Source organism: Macaca nemestrina, chromosome 7, assembly GCF_043159975.1.
Source record: "Macaca nemestrina isolate mMacNem1 chromosome 7, mMacNem.hap1, whole genome shotgun sequence".
NCBI classification, from domain to species: domain Eukaryota; kingdom Metazoa; phylum Chordata; class Mammalia; order Primates; family Cercopithecidae; genus Macaca; species Macaca nemestrina.
In genome coordinates, this window is record NC_092131.1 from 21,506,401 (window position 1) to 21,526,304 (window position 19,904).

At 34.2% G+C, this 19,904-nt stretch overlaps 1 long non-coding RNA gene across 3 annotated transcripts; it reads right to left on the reverse strand.

Moving 5' to 3' along the window:
• Positions 1-1,111: 1,111 nt before the first annotated feature.
• Positions 1,112-19,832, reverse strand: LOC105467597 (uncharacterized). 3 transcript variants are annotated; one of them, XR_979000.3, is made up of 5 exons: positions 19,779-19,832; positions 15,303-15,437; positions 14,975-15,038; positions 4,284-4,395; positions 1,112-1,237 (listed from the first exon to the last, which is right to left on the reverse strand). It is a non-coding gene; the product is annotated as an uncharacterized lncRNA (long non-coding RNA). The 3 variants fall into 3 exon arrangements; XR_979002.3 differs by lacking the exon at positions 1,112-1,237 and adding an exon at positions 2,708-2,809; XR_979001.3 differs by lacking the exon at positions 1,112-1,237 and adding an exon at positions 2,787-2,803.
• Positions 19,833-19,904: the final 72 nt, after the last annotated feature.

The window sequence follows — 19,904 nt, forward strand, 5'->3', positions numbered from 1 at the left end:
ATCTCAGTTCACTGTAACTTCCACCTCCCAGGTTCAAGCAATTCTCCTGCCTCAGCCTCCCTAGATGCTGGGATTACAGGCATGCACCACCAAGCCCAGCTACTTTCAATTATTTATTCCTGTGTTAATATTTATAGAGTGGCTAGTGTCCATCATTTCCCCAGAACGTTCCATAAAAGACATAGATAGGTCCTGCCTTCTAGGGATTTAAAATCTAGTAGGCAAAAAGATAAGGAAACCAACATACACCAGTGCAATATGGCAATAAAGTTAAGCACAGTGAACTATGGGAGCACAGACAAGCAGATCCTGACCTGGCAGAGGTGGTCAGAAAAGGCTGACCAGAGAAAGATGGATGGACAATAAAAGGTAGAGTTTAGGTCATGCTGAAGGAGTAATTTCAATAGGAAACAGAGAAATTCAGCCTGTTGGTATGACTAGGCAGAATTTATTTAGGAATTATGGAAGATAAAGATGGAGGGGCAGGCAAGTCATATTGCAAGAGTCTTTCATACCATACACACTACAGATAACATACATTAAAAAGCTATTTTCTGTCCAATATGACTGAAACTGAAACTTCCTTTCATACCACAGGAAACAATAACTTGCAAGAAGATGAGCTGGCTATGTGAGAAGTAAGGCTGGGATCTCCAGAGACACAGGCAAATAGGATGAATACATGAAGACACTTATTATATAAATCAGAGGTAGAAAAGTCCCACAACCTGCTACCTGCAAGCTAGAAACCCAGGAAAGCTCGTGGTATAATTCAGTCTGAGTCCAAGGGCCTGAGAACCAGGAACACCAACATTGGCAGACAGGAGAAGATGGATGTCCAAGTTCAAAGAGAGAAAGTGAATTTGCCCTCTTATTTCTCTTGTTCTATTTGAGTCCTCAAAATATTGGATGATGCACAACCAATGGTACATCTTCTTTATTCAGTCTACTGATTCAAGTGGCAACCTCTTCTGAAGATACCCTCACAAACACACTCAAGTGTAATGTTTTACGGGATATCTGGTCATCCCTTAACCCAGTCAAGTAGACATATAAATTAACCATCACAGCCACCAATGTTTTCATATTTACAGATTCAGAAATTTAATTTGTTTAATTCATCCAGAGTTCTGGAGAGTTCAGAGTGACAAAATTCATAAGAGGCAGTTACTATTATGTCCAAGTATAAAAGAAAACTTAAATCAACTTGTCAGTCCATTTTCTCCTGGGCAACAGCCTAGAAAATGGACAAGAATGGGATAATCTTATTAAAAATATATTAAAAATAAGTTGTTATAATAAACCCATTCAACTGTGGAGAGAAAAAAAACAGAAAATTAATTATGTGCATGGTCAGAGTCACTCAAAAGGACTAAAAATAAATTCATGTTATTTATTGTCCTTTGAATCTCCTTTTCTAAATCTTTACATTTCATACTTTAAAAAATAGTTTTTCTTTAGATTATTTATAGTAAGTTTCACTGCACTTGGCATTCAAAAGACTCTATGAGGATGTACTTTTTTTTTAAATAAAAAGGTTTTTAGATTATAAATGTGGTACAGAAGTCTTGTAAAAATTTTACTAAATATGTAAAGATAAAGGTGAAATCAAATTTTAGCCCATCCCTTAAATATAAACTCTATTGATATTTTATTAGAAATACTCATCTTTTTGCACACATGCTATACAAATAAATATATATTGCTTTGTAAGTCTATTTTTGATTTAATGATAAACCAAGCATCTAGTTGCATCAATAAATGTTGTTTGCTTGTTTTTTTTTTTTTTTTTTTTTAGACAGAGTTTCCCTCTTGTTGCTCAGGCTGGAGTGCAATGGTACAATCTTGGCTCACTGCAACCTCCGCCTCTCGGGTTTAAGCGATTCTCCTGCCTTAGCCTCCCGAGTAGCTGGGATTGCAGGCATGTACCACTACGCCCAGCTAATTTTGTATTTTTAGTAAAGACGGGGTTTCTACATGTTGGTCAGGCTGCTCTTGAACTCCTTACCTCAGGTGATCCACCAGCCTTGGCCTCTCAAAGTGCTGGGATTACAAGCATAAGCCACCATGCCCAGCCAATAAGTGTATATCTTGTATACTGTCATACTCATATTTTATATATTCAAAGCCCTTTATTGGAAATTCAGATGATATCTATGACTATTTATTTTAACAATGAATATTATTAGAAGATATATTCTTGCATGTGTATATATGTCCTCTTCACTTGTTTATTTTTTCATAGAATAAGGTACTAGAAATAGAATTTATGTGTTAAAGGCATGCATATTCTGCAGATTGGGATTAAATATGAACTTTTTTTGCTCTCCAGAATTTATCTTTTATGCAACAATTTTACCATACTCTAATCAAATTTATATTAATATTGTTGTCAATGATTTCTCATATCTCATATATATAAAATCCTTAATTACTAGCTAGGCTGAATACCTCTTATTCTTACTAATCCTTTGGTTTTCATTTTTAACTGAAAAGTTATTCTTTTTAACTGAAAAATGAAAATCAAAGGATTGGTAAGAATAAGAGGTATTTTTCAATACTTATATTGAGATGCTAGCTTTTGTTTTTTTATTAGTAAGTGATGAATTCCATTAATACAATTAATATTGGTCACTGCTGTGTACCAGACACTATTCTAGGCATCTAAAATATAGCAACAAGGAGAAAAGACAAAATGCTTTCACCAGCACCAAAAATAAATAAAATAAATTATACACACACACATATATACATATATAACATATATAATACATACCTGCCCATGTACTCTGTCTTTTCTCCACTGCAGCTTAAACACAAGAAAAATATTTCTCTCACAGTTTTCAGTGATATATAATAAACTACTTTTTAAGCTAGATGCCTCAATGATATTTCAATATATAGAGTATGGTCTGATTTCTATTACTTTTCCTTTTCAGAGGGTGATTTTCCCTCTCTAGGTTTTTTTATTGGAGCAACATTAGCACTTAAAGAATATTATTGGAGTCCAGAAAACAAATTACCAAACCCCTTCTAAAGATTTCCAAACTTCCACAGGGTGTATTTGAGGAAAACGTGGATATTGAGGCTTTTTATCTTTAACCCAACGCTGGGTATGCCCTCATCACGATTAAAGCCAGGGCCAAGATTGCGCTATAAGCAGAGGGTCAGCATCAGCAATATCAGGAGCACTGCAGTCATGAAGATGAGGGCTTTTGCTTGTCTTTGTTGTTCGTGTTCTATTCTGTTTTAATCCAACTTGTAAAAATAGGAACTTATTTACCAACACAAAATTAAAAAAGAAAGATAAAAGTACCCTAGCTCTGGCACCTCAGCTAGTTACAGACTTGAGAAATAGGACAGCCTGTGTAGACAACAACCTTAGCTTACCTTATCCTGTGTACACTTTCCGGTAGACATAATAAATGGCTTTACCATAGTCATAACTACCTTGAGTTTTCATCAAGGTACTCTTTAGACCTTCAACACAAATTTAATTTGAATCTTTTATGCTCATAAAACTTCAATATCTACTCTTCCTACCCCATATTTTTATTTTATTTTTGATTGCCTCTGCCCTTGCTCTTTCAAACAAGATCTAAATGAAAAGTGTCAGAATATTATATCAAAAGCCATTTAGATTGTTTTTGAATAAAGTGCTGGAGTGCAGATAAGTATTCAAACTTCTGAGTGCTTGGTCTAACCTATTATGCCTTTCAGTGTGCCTTCAGGAAGCAATTTCTGAACTGTGACAAATGTTTCTCATCACTGTAACTCGCAAATGAGTCCGAACTCCTAGAGGTGTAGGACAATTGTTGACCTTAAGGATAAACAGGAAGAATTTCAAGTAAATGGCTTGGACTGTCATTATCAAGACTGATATTTGGTGACTGCTCGGTCCCAGCCCCTGCTGAGTGATGTGCTACATCATTCCAAAACCTGTATCATTTTATGAGAAAGAACATCTTTGAAAATTTGTCTCACAACAGAGTCAATATTGCTTCTGCATGTGGATTTTTATTATCATCTATTCAAAAACAGAAAAAGTTTTTTTTTTGTTATTTGAAAACAACTAAAACTGTAAACTTCTCTCTAGGTTTATTAGTGCTTGGTATTTCTAAATAAATAGAGTAAATTGCTGGGTGTAGTGGTCCATACCTCTAATCCTAGCACTTTGGGAGGCCGAGGCAGTAGAATAGCTTGAGCCTCGGAATTCGAGACCAGCCTGGGCAACATGGCAACACTCCGTTTCTACCAAAGGATAAAAAACAAATTAGCAGTACCTGGTGGTGCATGCCTGTAGTCCCAGCTACTGGAGAGGCTTAGGTAGGAGGATAATTTGAGCTCAGGAAGCTGAAGTTGCAGTGAGCCAAGTTCATGCCATTGTACACCAACCTGGGAAACAGAACCAGGCCCTGGCTTAAAAAATAATAATAGTAATAATAAAAATAAAGAATAGGATAAATTAACTTAGTCTCTCTTGTACCTAATTCAAGCTGGGTTTCGTTTGTTTGTTGTTGTTGTTGTTTTGTTTATTTGTTTTTTACTTTTGAGACGGAGTCTCGCTCTGTCGCCCAGGCTGAAGTGCAATGGTGGGATCTCAGCTCACTGCAATCTCTGCCTCCTGGGGTTCAAGCAATTCTTTTGCCTCAGTCTCCCAAGTGACTAGGATTACAGGTGCCCACCATCATGCCCGGCTAATTTTTGTATTTTTGTACAGACAGGGTTTCACCATTGTTGGCCAGGCTGATTTTGAACTCCTGACCTCAGATGATCCGCCCTCCTCAGCCTCCTAAAGTGCTGGGATTACAGGCGTGAGCCACTGTGCCTGGCCCCAAGCCATCTTTTTTAATGGAGTCATTTACATATATTGACTACTTTGTGAGTGATTTTTGTATTTACATAATATTTCAAGGTGATTCAGGTGCTGTGCGAATATTACATTCTTTAAAGATTGCTATTTTTTTGTCTTTTTAAGGAGAAAAAATATATTACGTAGACATTAAAGGTCATTAATCTTGAGTGAGGAGGTGATGTCAGCAAGATGGCTAACTAGAGGCACCCATGGCTCATTCTCTCACAAAAAAGGGACAAAAACAACAAACAACTACATTTTGACTACAGGGTCTGAAGGAAAGTGCTAAAGTACAGAAAGGGAGTGGCACAGACCCCATGGAACACAGAGACTCAGGATGGCCAAGAGAGAAGAAAACAAAATACTCTGTTCCTGCCACCCCATCTCACCAGCCAGGATCAGCTTGAAACTAGGAAAGACATCTCCTTACAGGGAAAAGGCAATCAAAAGCCACCAGAGTCCCCTATTGACACCATGGGCATCTGCAATCTTTGCTTCTGGAGAATCCTACAGTTTTTTACAGGTCCTGAGGCCAGTCTAGGGGGCTACCAACCGTTCACGTAGTTATGCTGCTCTTGAGAAGGGCCACATTATGCCCCTCCCCCTGTGACCCAAACTGCTGCTGCTGCATGGTGTTGTGTTGTGACCAGAGTCACTGTTAAAGTGTGATCTGCTCCAGGGGCCAGTAGCCACTGCTCCTCTCCCAATCACTGAGGCTCTGTCACCCTTATACCATACTCATATATGACAGTGCACAATTCCCCAGCTCAACTGCTACAGAGCCCTATCCCTGGGAGAAAACTGCTTAGGAAGCACTTCATCTATCCCATTCCAATGGCTGCAGCACCCTGACTGTGCAATTGGAGCCTAAATCCAGCGAAACAGCCATGATCCTTGTGTCTGAGTCCATGTGTTGGCTTATCTCACAAGGAACAGTTGGACAGTTGGTCTCTTCCCATGGAAAAGCTGAACCCAAATTGGCACTTCTTTGGCACATAAAACAGCTCACCATCCTCTCACCTCAGGAACCCCACCCAAGATGCTGGAACAGCTACACAAATTCCAGCAGCCTAGGCCACTGAGGCGATCTCAGGCATTGCTGATATTGACTACAGCTGAAGAAACTTCTTAGAGACTACACTACTATGTCTACTTTGAACCAAAACCAAAGCACACTACCTAACCAACACCATGGGACACATCTATAGGTAAAAGTCTTTCTCTACAAAAACCACTTCACAAAATTAGAAAGAAAACCATAATACCAGATGCACAGATATGAATGCAAGGATACAAGAAACATAAAAAAGCAAGGAAACAAGTCATCACCAAAGAAACACAGTAATTATTCGTAACTGACCCTGAATAAAGAAAATTTACAAGCTCCCTGAAAAGAAAGTGAAAATAATAATTCAAAGAAAACTCACTAAGATATAAGAAAAGACAGACAATTCAATGAAATCAGGAAAAAAATATCACACAGAAAGAGATGAAAAGAGCCAAACATAAATCTTGTACCTAAAGAATTAAATGAATAAAATTTTTAAAAAATATAATCAAGAGTTTCAACAGCAAATTAGATCAAGCAGAAGAAAAATTTCTGAAACTGAAGACTGGTCTTTTGTGTCAGAAGAAAACACTCAGAAGAAAAAAATTACCCACTCAGGAGGAAATAAAAAAGAAAAGGATTTAAAAAATGGAAGAAAACCTACAGGACTTGTGGATTACCATTAAGCAAAGAAATCTCCACATCATTAAAATTCCAGGACAGAAGAGATAGATGAGGGCACAAAAGTTAATTTAAGAAAATAATAGCTGAAAACTTCTGAAGTCTTGGAAGATATATGGTAATTCAAATCCATGAAGCTTAAAGAACACCAACGAGATTTAATCCAGAGAAGTCTTCTCAAGAAACATTATAATCAAAGTATCAGAAGTCAAAGCCAAAGAGAGAACGCTAAGCAGCAAGAAAAAAAGTGGCAGGTCACATATAGAGAATCCCCATTAGACTATAAGCAGATCTCCCAGCAGAAACCTTTCAGGCTACTAAAGAGTGGGATGATATATTGAAAGTGCTGAAGGGGAAAAAAACAGCCTGTCATCCTGCAATATTATATCCAGCAAAATGGTCCTTGAGAAAAGACGGAGAAAGAAAGTCTCTTTTAGAAAAGAAAAAGCTGAGGAAATTATCACCAACAGACCAACCTTACAAGAGATGTTTAGGGAGTGCTTCAACTGGAAGCAAAAGGGCAATCATTACTATCAATAAAACACATGAAAAGATAGTCTCACTGGTAGAGGAAAATTCATTAGAAATTCAAAATACTTTGTTACTATAATGGTTATTATATAAACATTCAAGTATGTTTGCTATATTTTTGAAGGTTAAAAGTCAAATGGTCAGGGATAACTATTCACAATAAGTTGTTAAAAAACAATATAAAAATATATAAATAAAGAAACAATTTATAAATTGGGAGGGGAAGTTAAAAGTGTAGAATATATACATATATGTACATGTATAATATATATAACAAATATATATAGCAAATAATATATAATATGTATAACAAAACTTAATTTAGCATTGTCTTAAAGAGTCTATTTTATCTACAATATTTTTGTGTGAGGCCATAGTAACAATGAAGAGAAAACTTAAGGCAGATACACAAATGAGAAAGACAAAGTTATCAAAGCTTATCACTACAAAAGAATCACCAAACCACAAAAGGCAAAAAATAAGAGAGGAACAAAGAATATATAAAACAAAACAAGCAGAAAACAACAACATGGAAGGAATAAATTCTTACCTATCAAAAACAACCTTGAATGTAAATGGAGCAAATTCTCCAAATAAAAGATACAGAGTAGCTGAATTCATAAAACAATAACAACAATAATCAACTATATGCTGCCTACAAGTAATCACTTCACCGGTAAAGACACACAGACTGAAAGTGAGTGGATGAAAATTATGAATCCATGTAAATGAAAACCAAAAGAGAGCAAGAGTATCTATGTTTACATCCAGTAAAATAGGCTTTAATTAAAAACTATAAAGAGATAATAGAGGTCATTATGCAATAATAAAAGGGTCAAAGGAACAAGAGAATAAAAGAAATATAAATATATCTGAACACAGCACAGTGAATATACAATGTAAATGTTGTTAGATCTAATGGGATAGAAAGACTGCAATAGAATAATAGTAGGAGATTTTAACACCCTACTTTCAACAATGGAAAGATCATTCAGAGAGAAAATTAACAAAGAAACATTGGATTTTAACTGCACCCTAGACCAAATGTATCTGGTAGAGATTTACAGACAAATCTATTTAATAGCTACAGAATACCAATTTTTCGTAACAGGACATGGAACTTTATCAAGAATAGATCATGTTGTAGGCCAAGTAGAGATTTACAGAACATTCTACCTAATAGCTACAGAATACCCATTTTTCACAACACCACATGGAAGTTTATCAAGAATAGATCATGTGTAGGCCACAGAAACTCTCAACAAATGTAAAAAAATTATCTCAAGTATTTTTTCTGACTTTTTGACCATAGTGGAATAAGACTAGAAATAAATAATAGAAGGAACTTTGGAAGCTATAAACATACATGTAAATTAAACAGCTTATTCTGGAAAGAAAAAACAGCAACAACAAGTCAATGAAGAAATTTAAAAGAAAATTTAAAAATTTTCTTGAAACAAATGAAACTTTAAACACAACATACCAAAACCTGTGGGATACAACAACAGCAATTCTAAGAAAGAAGTGTATAGCAATAAACACCTACTTCCAAAAAGCACAAAGATCTCAATAAACCAACTAAAACTATATCTCAAAGAAGCAAAATGCAAGAACAAACTAAATCCAAGATCAGTAGAAATATCAGAGCAGAAATAAATAAAATAGAAAATCAAAACAATACAAAGGTAAACAACATGAAGAGTTGGTATGTTGAAAAGATTAAAAAAAAAAAAGACAAACTTTTAGCCAGATTAAAAAAAGAGGAAAGACTCAAATAAAATAAATCAGAGTTGATAAAGGAGACATTAAAATAAATATTATAGAAATACAGGATCACTGGAGACTATTATGAATAACTATTAGCCAGCAAATTAGAAAACCTAGAAGAGAGAGATAAATTCCTGAACATATTCTACCTACCAAAACAGAATCATTAACAAACTAAGAACCCAAACAGAACTATAATGAGCAACAAGATTTAATCAGTAATAAAAAACATCTCCCATCAAAGAAAAGCACGGGACCTAATATATTTATGAGTTCTACTAAACATTTAAAAAAGAATTAATAACAACTCTTTTCAAACTATTCCAAAAAATTGAGGAGTAGATAATTCTTCAGACTCATGATATGAGACCAGCATTACCCTGATATCAAAACCAACCACGGACAGAACAACAGCAACAACAAAAATAGGCCAATATATCTGATGAAAATAGAGGCAAAATTCCTCAACAAAATACTCGCAGACTGAATACAAAAGCAAATTTAAAAGATCATTCATTGTGATCAAGTGGAATTTATCCCACGGATACAAGGATGGCTGTATTAGTCTGTTTTCATGCTGCTGTTAAAGACATATCTGAGACTGGGTAATTTGTAAAGGAAAGAGGTTTAATGAACTCACAGAACCACATGGCTGGGGAAGCCTGGCAATTATGGCGGAAGATGAAGGAAGAGCAAAGGGACGTCTTACATAGCATCAGGCAAGAGACCGTGTGCAGGGGAACTCCCCTTTATAAAACCATCTGATCTTGTGAGACTTATTCACTATTATGAGAACAGCATGGCAAAAACCCATCCCCATGATTCGATTACCTCCCACTGGGTACCTCCCATCACATGTGAGAATTATGGGAGCTACAGTTCAAGATGAGATTTGGGTGGTGACACAGGTAAGCCATATCAATGGTTCAACATATGCATATCAATAAATATGATGCACTAACAGAATCAAGAGCAAAAAGTATATGATTATGCCATCTCTGATTTCTTTGAGTAGAGGTATGTAGTTCTCCTTATAGAGATCTTTCACCTTCCTTGTTCGCTGTATTCCTGGGTATTATACTCTTTCTGTGGCAATTTTGAATGGGAGTTCCTTTGTGATTTGGTTCTTAGCTTAAGTGTTGTTGGTGTACAGAAATGTTAGCAAATTTTGCACATTGCTGCTGTATTCTGAGATTTTAAGTGTTGTTGGTGTACAGAAATGTTAGCAAATTTTGCACATTGCTGCTGTATTCCGAGATTTGCTAAAGTTGCTTATCAGCTTAAGAAGCTTTGAAGCTGAGACAATGGCGTTTTCTAGATATGAGATCATGTGGTCTGCAAATAGGGATAGTTTAATGTCCTAACTCCCTATTTAAATGCCATTTATTTCTCTCTTTTGCCTCATTGCCCTGGCCAGAACTTCCAATACTACATTGAATAGGAGTGATGAGAGAGGACCTTCTTGTCTTGTACTGGTTTTCTGCTTCCAACTTTTGCTCATTCAGTATGATGTTGCCTGTGAGTTTTTAATAATATGGCTTATATTATTTTGAGACGTTTCTTCAACACCTAGATTATGGAGAGTTTTTAATGTGAGGGAATGTTGAATTTTATTAAAAGCCTTTTTTGCTTCTATTGAGATGATCATGTATTTTTTTGTCTTTAGCTCTGTTTATGTGATGAATCACATTTATTGATTTGCATATGTTGAACCAACTTTGCATTCTGAGGATTAAGCCTACTTGATCTTGGTGGATAAGCTATTCCATGCTCATGAATAGAAAAAATAAATATGGTTAAAATGGCCATATTGCCCAAAGCAACTTATAGATTCAATGCTATTCCTATTAAACTAACAATGACATTATTCAGAGAATTAGAAAGAACTATTTTAAAATTTGTATGAAACGAAAAAAGAGCCTGAATAGCCAAGGCAGTCCTGAGCAAAAATAACAAAGCTAGAGACATCTTTCTACCCAACTTCAAACTATACTACAGGGCTACAGTAACCAAAACAATATGGTACTCATACAAGAACAGACACATAGATTGATAGAACAGAATAGAGAACACAGAAATAAGCCCAGACACCTACAACTATCTGATTTTTGAGAAACCTGACAAATACAAGCAATGGAGAAAGGATCCCTATTCAATAAATGGTGCTGGGTTAACTGGCTAGCCATATGCAGAAAATTGAAACTGAACCCCTTTCTTACATCATATACAAAAATTAACTGAAGATTAAAGACTTAAATATAAAACCCCAAACTATAAAAACCCAAGACAAAAACCTAGGTAATACCATGCAGGACATAGACATGGGTAAAGATTTTATGATGAAGACACCAAAAACAATTGTAACAAAAGCAAAAATTGACAAATGGGATCTAATTAAACTAAAGAGCTTCTGCAGAACAAAATAAACTATCAAGAGAGTGAACAGACAATCTTTAGGATTCAAAGACAATTTTGCAAACTATGCATCTGAAGAGGTCTAATATCCAGCATCTATAAAGTACTTAAATAAATTTACAGGAAAAAATAACCCCATTAAAAAGTAGGCTAAGGACATGAATGGACACTTCTCAAAAGAAGACATACATGCAGCCACCAATCAAAAGGAAAAGCTCAACATTACTGATCATTAGAGAAAGCAAATCAAAACCGCAATGAGATGTTATCTCACCCCAGTCAGAATGACAATTATTAAAAAGTCAAAAACAACAGATGCTGCTGTGGTTGTGGAGAAAAAGGAACCATTTTACACTGTTGGTCAGAGTATAAATTAGCTCAACCATTGTGGAAGGCAGTGTGTCAATTCCTCAAAGACCTAGAGGCAGAAATACCATTTGACCCAGCAATCCCATTACTGGGTATATTCCCAAAAGAATATAAATAATTATGTTATAAATATACATGCATGTATGTTCATTCCAACAATATTTATTATAGCAAAGACATGCAATCAATCTAAGTGCCAATTAATGATAGACTGGATAAAGAAAATATGGTACATATACACCACAGAATACTATGCAGCCATAGGAAACAAAGAGATCCTTTGGAGGAGCAGGAGGCCACTATCCCTAGCAAACTAACACAGGAACAGAAAACCAAATACTGCATATTGTCACTATTAAGTGGGATGTAAATGATGAGAACACATGGACACATAAAGGGGAACAACACACACTGGGGCCTACCAAAAGGTGGAGGTTGGGAGGAGGAAGAGAATCAGGAAAAATAACTAATAGATACAAGGCTTAATAACTGGATGATGAAATAATCTGTACAACAAACCCCCATGACATATGTTTACCTGTTTAAGAAACCTGAACATGTATCCCAAAACTTAAACTAAAAGTTTCTAAAATTTTAACAAAGTATATGATTATTTCAGTAGTACAGAACAAAACATTTGATAAAATTCAACATTCCATTATGTTAAAAACTCTCAACAAATTAAGTATAGAAGGACTGTTCTTCATCATCAACATAATATAGAAGTTGAAAGTGATCCCTCTTAGATCCGGAACAAGACAAAGTTGCCCATTTTCATCACTTTTATTCAACATAGTATTGGAATTTCTATCCAGAAAAATTAAGCAAGAGTAAGAAATAAAGAGCATGTGAATTGGAAAGGAGAAAGTCAAATTGTCTCTTTTTGAAAATGAAATGATCTTATGTATAGAAAGAATTGAAGGCTCCAACAACAACAACAACAAAAAGCTGTCAGAATAAATATACACATTCAGGAAAGTTGCAGAAAACATAATCAACATACAAAAGTAACTAGTATTTCTACGTCAATAGCTAACTCAGAATAATAACCAAGAAAGCAATCCCATTTGCAATAGCTACAAAAAAAAAAAAAAAAATTCCTTAGGAATAAATTTAACCGTGAAGATGAAAAATCTTTACGATGACAATGATTAAAGATATTTCTATCAAAATACCAATGACATTCTTCAGATAATTAGGAAAACAATTCTAAAATTTGTATGAAATTACGAAGTCTTGTTGTAGCCAAAGAGATTCAGAGAAAAAAGAACAAAACGGGAGACATTACACTGTATGACTTTATATTACAAAGTATGTACCAAAACAGCATAATAAAAACATAAAAACAGGCACATAAATTACTGGAACAGAAAAGAGAATAGAGAAATAAATTCACAATTTTACAGCATACATTTTAGACAAAAGCACCAAGAACAACTATTAGGGAAAGGATAGTTTCTTCTATAAATGTTGTTGGGAAGACTGGATATCCACATGCAGAATAATGAAACTAGACTCCTATTTCTCACCGCATACAAAAAATCAATTTAAATGAATTAAAGACATAAATGTAAAACCCAAAACTATAAAGGCACTAGAGGAATGAGAGAACTTAGTTGCAAACCATATGTCTAAAAAGGGATTAATATCCAGAATAAATGAGGAACTCTAACAACTGAATAGCAAAAAAAAAAAAAAAAAAAACAAAAAACAAAAAACAAATAACCTAATTAAAACATGGGCATAGATATAGAGAATAGAAGGAGAGTTACCAGAGACTGGAAAGGGTAGTGAGGGTAGGGTTGGAGGGGAAGTAGGGATGGTTAATGGGTACAGAAAATAGAAAGACTCAATAAGACCTAGCATTTGATAACATGACAGGGTGACTATAGCCAATAATAATAATAAAAAATACATGTAATAATTCTACATATGTATGGGGCACAATGTTATGTTCTGATACATGTATGTATTGTGTAATGATTAAATCAGGGTATTTAGCATGTTGATAAGTGTACAGTTTAAAATAACTGAGTATAATTGAATTATTTATAACAGAGGAATAAATACTTGAGGTGATGGATATCCCATTTACTCTGATGTGATTATTACACATTGCAAGCCTGTATCAAAATATCTTAAGTACCCAATCACTATTTAAACCCATTATGTACTCACAAAAAATGAAAAAATTTAAAAAAAATTAAATGGGCATAATACCTACATAGACATTTCTCCAAATAAGCTATACAAATGGTAAATAAGGATATATAAAATTGCTTGACATTTGTAACATCATAGAAATGCAAATTAAAACCACAATAAGATATCACTTCATTCCAATTCTAATGGCTATTATCAAAAAGACAAATACCAAATGCTGGTAAGCAAATTTAAAAAGGGAAACTCTTGTACACGGTTTGTGTGAACATAAACTAGTATAGCTATTATGAGAAACAGTATACAGATTCCTCAAAATATTAAAAATAAAACTACTATAAGATCTAGAAATCCCACTACTGAATATTTATTCAAAGGAAATGTAATCAGCATGTTGAAGGGAGATCTGCACTCCCATGCTTATTGCAGCACTATTAACAATAGCCAAAATATGGAATCAACTTAGTGTTCATCAACAGATTGGACAAAGAAAACTAGTACATATACACAAGGAAACACCACAGCCATAAAAAAGAATGTTATTCTGTCATTTGTGGCAGCCCAGATGAATCTGGATGACATCATGTTAAATGAAATAAGCCAGGCATGGAGAGACAAATAGTGCATGATCTCATTTATATGTGGAAAAATTGAAAAAATATATAAGGTCATGAACATGTTAAATACCCTGATTTAATCATTACACAATACATACATGTATCAGAACATAACATTTGCCCCATACATATGTAGAATTACTACATGTATTACTTTTAAGTCACGAAACATAATGGTCCTAAGAGGTAAGAAATATTTTTCAACTATGAAGGATCAAACCATCCCTTCCATTTTGGGGAACAAATGTCTATGTTTGCTTAGTGTGGAATACAGCTTCTTATAGTTTATAATTTCATAAACAGAGGTTCATGTTTTCTATGTTTTTGCTAAGAATGCAAAACACAAATAGAAGATTCATCCATGAATGTACCTTGTTTTTGTTCTAAATAAATTGGTTTGAACTAAATACAAGTAGATAACTCTTGTTTTCTGCATCAAAAGTTCAAAGAGGATATTAAAGACCTTCACAGTTCATATAAATAACTAGAATTACACTTGAAGTGCCCACCTGCTAATTGGTCCATAGGTACCTCCTTCCCTAGTGCCTTCTGAAACCAGGGACATATTAAACACTTTATAGCCTGTGAGTTGTCTCTGTGGAAAGACTCCAAACATTAATCAAGTCAAAATCAATCATTCCAAAGTCACATTGTAACATTTAACTTGAGATCATTCTAGTATTTTCAAAATAAAAATATGAGCTTTCTGTTTATGCTAGAGATTTAAAACCATAAAAAAACTACTTTAAAAAAGGTGAAAATTACAGTCAATTTTGGCTTGACTTAAAGGTGATTTAATTATTTTTAAGAATTATTCATTGATTCATGCAACCATTTTTTAAAAAACTTATTCACTGACCAGTAAAACCAGGAGCTGTCAAGTTAGACTTAGTCTGCAAAGAAGCACAGTATTGTCGTCCCTTTTGAGAGATGACAGTCTGGCCTTATACAAGGTCCTTCCTTTGGAGAGATAGTATCTTAAGCAAGATTTTACCTTAAACAAGAAACAGAAATAAAGCTAGTTGAAATACAAGTTGGTATTTGTCGCAATGTTTAAAGCAGTGGCACCATGGTGTAGATTGTAAAGGTTCTGGCTTTAATTCTGTTGACCTTGGACAAGTCGCATAATCTCTTAAAAAGATTTCTTTCTCTGAATAAATGGGAATCATAAAAGAGGTAATCTTACCTTATGACTATGAATATTAAATGAAGTATCATCTACAGTACAATTAAAATAGCATTAGGAAATGTTTAATAAATATTACCTATTTTCACTGTTATTCTTTCAAAAGTATATTCTTTCTGAAGCAAAGTCCCTACTAGGTATAGAACATAAAGCTACTAAGTCTTTATGAAGGAATAGAAAAAAAACTCACGAAGATTGGTGTAGCATGGTATGAAATTCAGCTGTTTACTAGTTTTGCATATGTAGAAATAGTTTTAGAAGTGTCATTTGTAAATTAATCCCCTACTGTCCATGGACTAATGAAATTGAGAAAGGGTGGCAATTATTTTTGGTTATCTCAAGCCTTTACTCAATTCTTGATATAAAATCACTATTAGAGATAATTTCCTTCTAATTTCTAGCAAATTATTTTGGGACTTAAGTATATTTATGATTGAAAATGATGTAAAGTATATATTTTAATCTCTTTAAGGAAAGAACAAACAAAAATATATGCAGAGAGTTAACATACTGTCATTGGCCCTAGTTAATCCATTGTTGAGTTTCCTTTGACTTTAAGCTTACAAATATTACAGTCCAACTGTTAGCTGAAACAGGTCTCCTTCTGTCAGAAGATTATAAGAAAAAGTGACTAGGATGCTATACCTCAGTTCTCATAAATTTGAGTGTGATAACAAAGTGGTCTACTCTCAGTTGTGTTATCTTTATAATAATGAGTGAAGATGTTCATAACGAGGATGAAATCATTTATTGAGAATTACTGAATCCACATTCTATAATGAGAATTGTTATTATTATGTTCATATATAAGAATGTGGAGGGACAAAAAAGCTTCTATTATCAGACTTGAAGTCCTTTTTACTGAGCATTAGGTAAAATTTTGGTCAGTGGTTGCAAACTGAAACTTCTGTACATCCCACAATATATCTGAGACAAGATGTGTTTCTCGGGCTTCAGTGCCCAGTCTTTGCCTCTGCACTTACTCAGTATATAAGATGCATGTATTGATAGATACTATTCATTAATTGTTCAAAGAAAGTGATATGATTAGATTCTGTGACCCTACCCAAATATCATACCCAGTTGTAATTCCCACATGTTGGGGAAGGGGCTGGTGGGAGGTGATTGGATTATGTGGGCGGTTTCTCCATGTTGTTTTTTCGATAGTGAGTGAGTTCTCATGAGAGCTGATTCTTTAAAAGTGTGTGACAGTTCCCGCCTTGGTCTTTTTCTCTGACTCTTGCTTTTTCATAGTAAGACATGCTTACTTTCCCTTCACCTAGTGCCATGATTATAAGTTTTCTGAGGCCTCTTAGCCATGCTTCCTGTTAAGCCATGTTTCCTGTTAAGAACTATGAGTCAAACTTCTTTTCTTCATAAATTACCCAGTATAGGACAGTTCTTCATAATAGTGTAAAAATGAACTAATACACAAAGCTTTGTTTCCCTCTAAAGTCTGCAATCTTCTGTCATTATTTAGATGGTTATTAAAATGACTCTAACTTGACTTCATCTTCATTTTCAACTAAAATGGTTTAGCAACTCTAATCTATCTGTGGGATTAGTATTTGGAGATGTAGGGCAAGTGTCAGATCTCTTTAATATTTTCTTGTTGGGAAGATTCATTCTGTGCTTAGAGTGTGTTGTGAAAATGGATTCTTAATTTTTGCACAAACACGAGTATCATGATCGTTCCTAAGCAGTATCATCAAACATATTCTCTACATGGGACACTAGAGCACTTCACAGTTTAATCATATTTGGGGGGGGCACTTATAATACACTAATTTGCAATTGTTACTAAGCTATAACATTTCTCTATTTCACGTTAATCATAAACCCTCAACTAGGTCATCAACCCACAGAATTCAGTCATAATGCTTTTAAGATGTGTACGTCTGAAGTAATAAGATAGTTTTTACATTGTTTAGGAACTGATTCTTAAGATATTTTGAAAAAAAGAAGAAGAAGAAAACAAGGCTTCCTAAAGAGCTTGAGAATTTTCAGAATTAAAGGGCATTCCCTGAAGCCTTCTGTGAAGATGCAGATGAAAGAGTCATTCATCTGGCAGACTGCTTTCAAAATCAGTTGCATGACTTTACATCCAAACATTGCACAATGAAAAGTATTCGATAATAGTTCCTTTGATTGGGTAAGTGAAAATAAAATTCGAAACCATCATTCTAACTCAATGGCATGAATAACCCAAAGATGACAGCATGTACCTCTTTCTCTGCGAAAGACAGTAGATTCTTCTTCCTATTTTTTCAAAAAATCATCCAGGAATTTTCTGCAAGGCCTGCCTTTGATGCAGCTTTTGTGTCAAACTGAATGTCTAGAATTACCTTCCTGTTGGCTAACTCCTGATCATGTGGTCTTATTTCATTATAATTATCATTATAGTTCTGGCTACAGGGTTCTGCTTAGTTTTCCAGAGTTACAATTCCCTTACAATTCCCTCTTGACTATGATTAAACTGTCTATGGATTCATGGACCTGGAAAATTTAAACAGTCCAAGTTAATGAAAAACAATTTTCATAGCCATCTGGCAATGGTCTGAATATTTCTGTAAGTTAGCTTTTTGCATATTAAACTTCTAAAAGAAATAATTAAATCAACTTTTATAATAACCCACGTGGAGAGAGTATGTTCTGTATGTTTCCAACAGCCCACTGATTTGTGTATCAGTTGTACTTCCTCAGTAGTTTTGGAGAGAAACAGATAATTTATATAAATTATAATCGATAGGGGTCTGAATTGCTGAGCATTTTAGAATAGCCTCTCGGGTATGTTATGCAGTTAGAGACTAAGAAATTAATCTTATCTGCTTGGATTCTTTCATTAAGGCAAGATTTAAATCAATTAATTATAATTTAGTAAAATGTTAAAGCAAGAAAGCTTTCAGAATGAAAATTGTATTTGTGTAATTATGAAGAAAGTTATTTTTACTCAAAAAGATGGCTTCACAAAATGCCATTTTGCAGGTTCTGTAAGTTGCTTATAAAGATTTTCATTATGTTTTTATTTTCCATCTCATGAGCAATTGTCAACTGTGAAAACTAAGCATTTATTAGTGATGGCATGCTAGTTTACAAGAAAGATACCTCAGACTCACTCAGAAACAAGCAGATAAACTTTGCATTATTTTGAATCTTTCAGACCTGGGTATGATTTGTGTAACTATTAAATAACATGATGATTTCTGGGAGAAATTCAAAAACAAAACATAACAAACACACAAAAAACAATTCCATTGAGCCTTAAATGTGATTTTGATTTTAAATTATTAGTTAAGGGAGGGGGTAAATGCCCCCTTATGTATTTTGTCTGGCCTTTTCTGAAAGTCTAGACAAATAAGAATTTGGAAAAATTGTTGCTACCCAAATATTTTTATTGACAAACCCTTACTAGATGGTAAAGCCAGTTGGGAATGGTGTTTGTCTTTCTGTCAAACTTGATCTGGGTCTCTTCTATTGCTAGTTCTTTTGTTTCTGATAGGACAATAAGCCACAGCCCATATACGATACTAACTTTCTGTATATGTAAATAGATAATGCCAAGATAGATTTGTGAGTCAAGTGATATAATGAATGTTTACAAGAAAGTATAGATACATACCTTTAGTACATAACCCTTGTATCTTTCTATAGAATTAGGAATACTGACTGATGTTTCATTCAAAAGCAAAACCCTATTCAAAATAATACAGTTTATACGAACAAAAAAATTAATTGCTTTCGAACCCAATTCTTGATAACCTTAATGAAAATTAATGGATTTCATGAAGGCCAAATATAGTTTATCTCTGTTTTAAAGTTGAAGGTATTTTTTAGTGCTAAAAATTAGCAGGTAGTCAATAACCACAATAATGATGGTGGTAAATCTAAATCACAAGGTACATTTGGAATCTAAATACTAAGCAATACTAATAAAATATTTGATTGAGCTGACAAAACATTCACTGTTTAAGTAAGTAATTAAGCTAGTGCAATCAATAGAAAACTATTTAAAGAGTCAATGTCCTTTCACGAAAAGAACAAATCTACAGTTTTATCTTGTTTTATAATATCTGCAGGCATGTTTTTCTTCCACCACCGCCCCCTGCCCCCGGCTTTTTTTTATTTTTATTTTTTTGCTTTCCCTCTTACCAAGCTAATAATCCTTGAGAAACAACAACAAAAAAGGACCTTATTCCATCCCTGCTGTTTATCACTTTCCTGAAATCATAATCCTCTCAGTGTAACTATAATCATCTCTGCAGGAATTAATTGTGA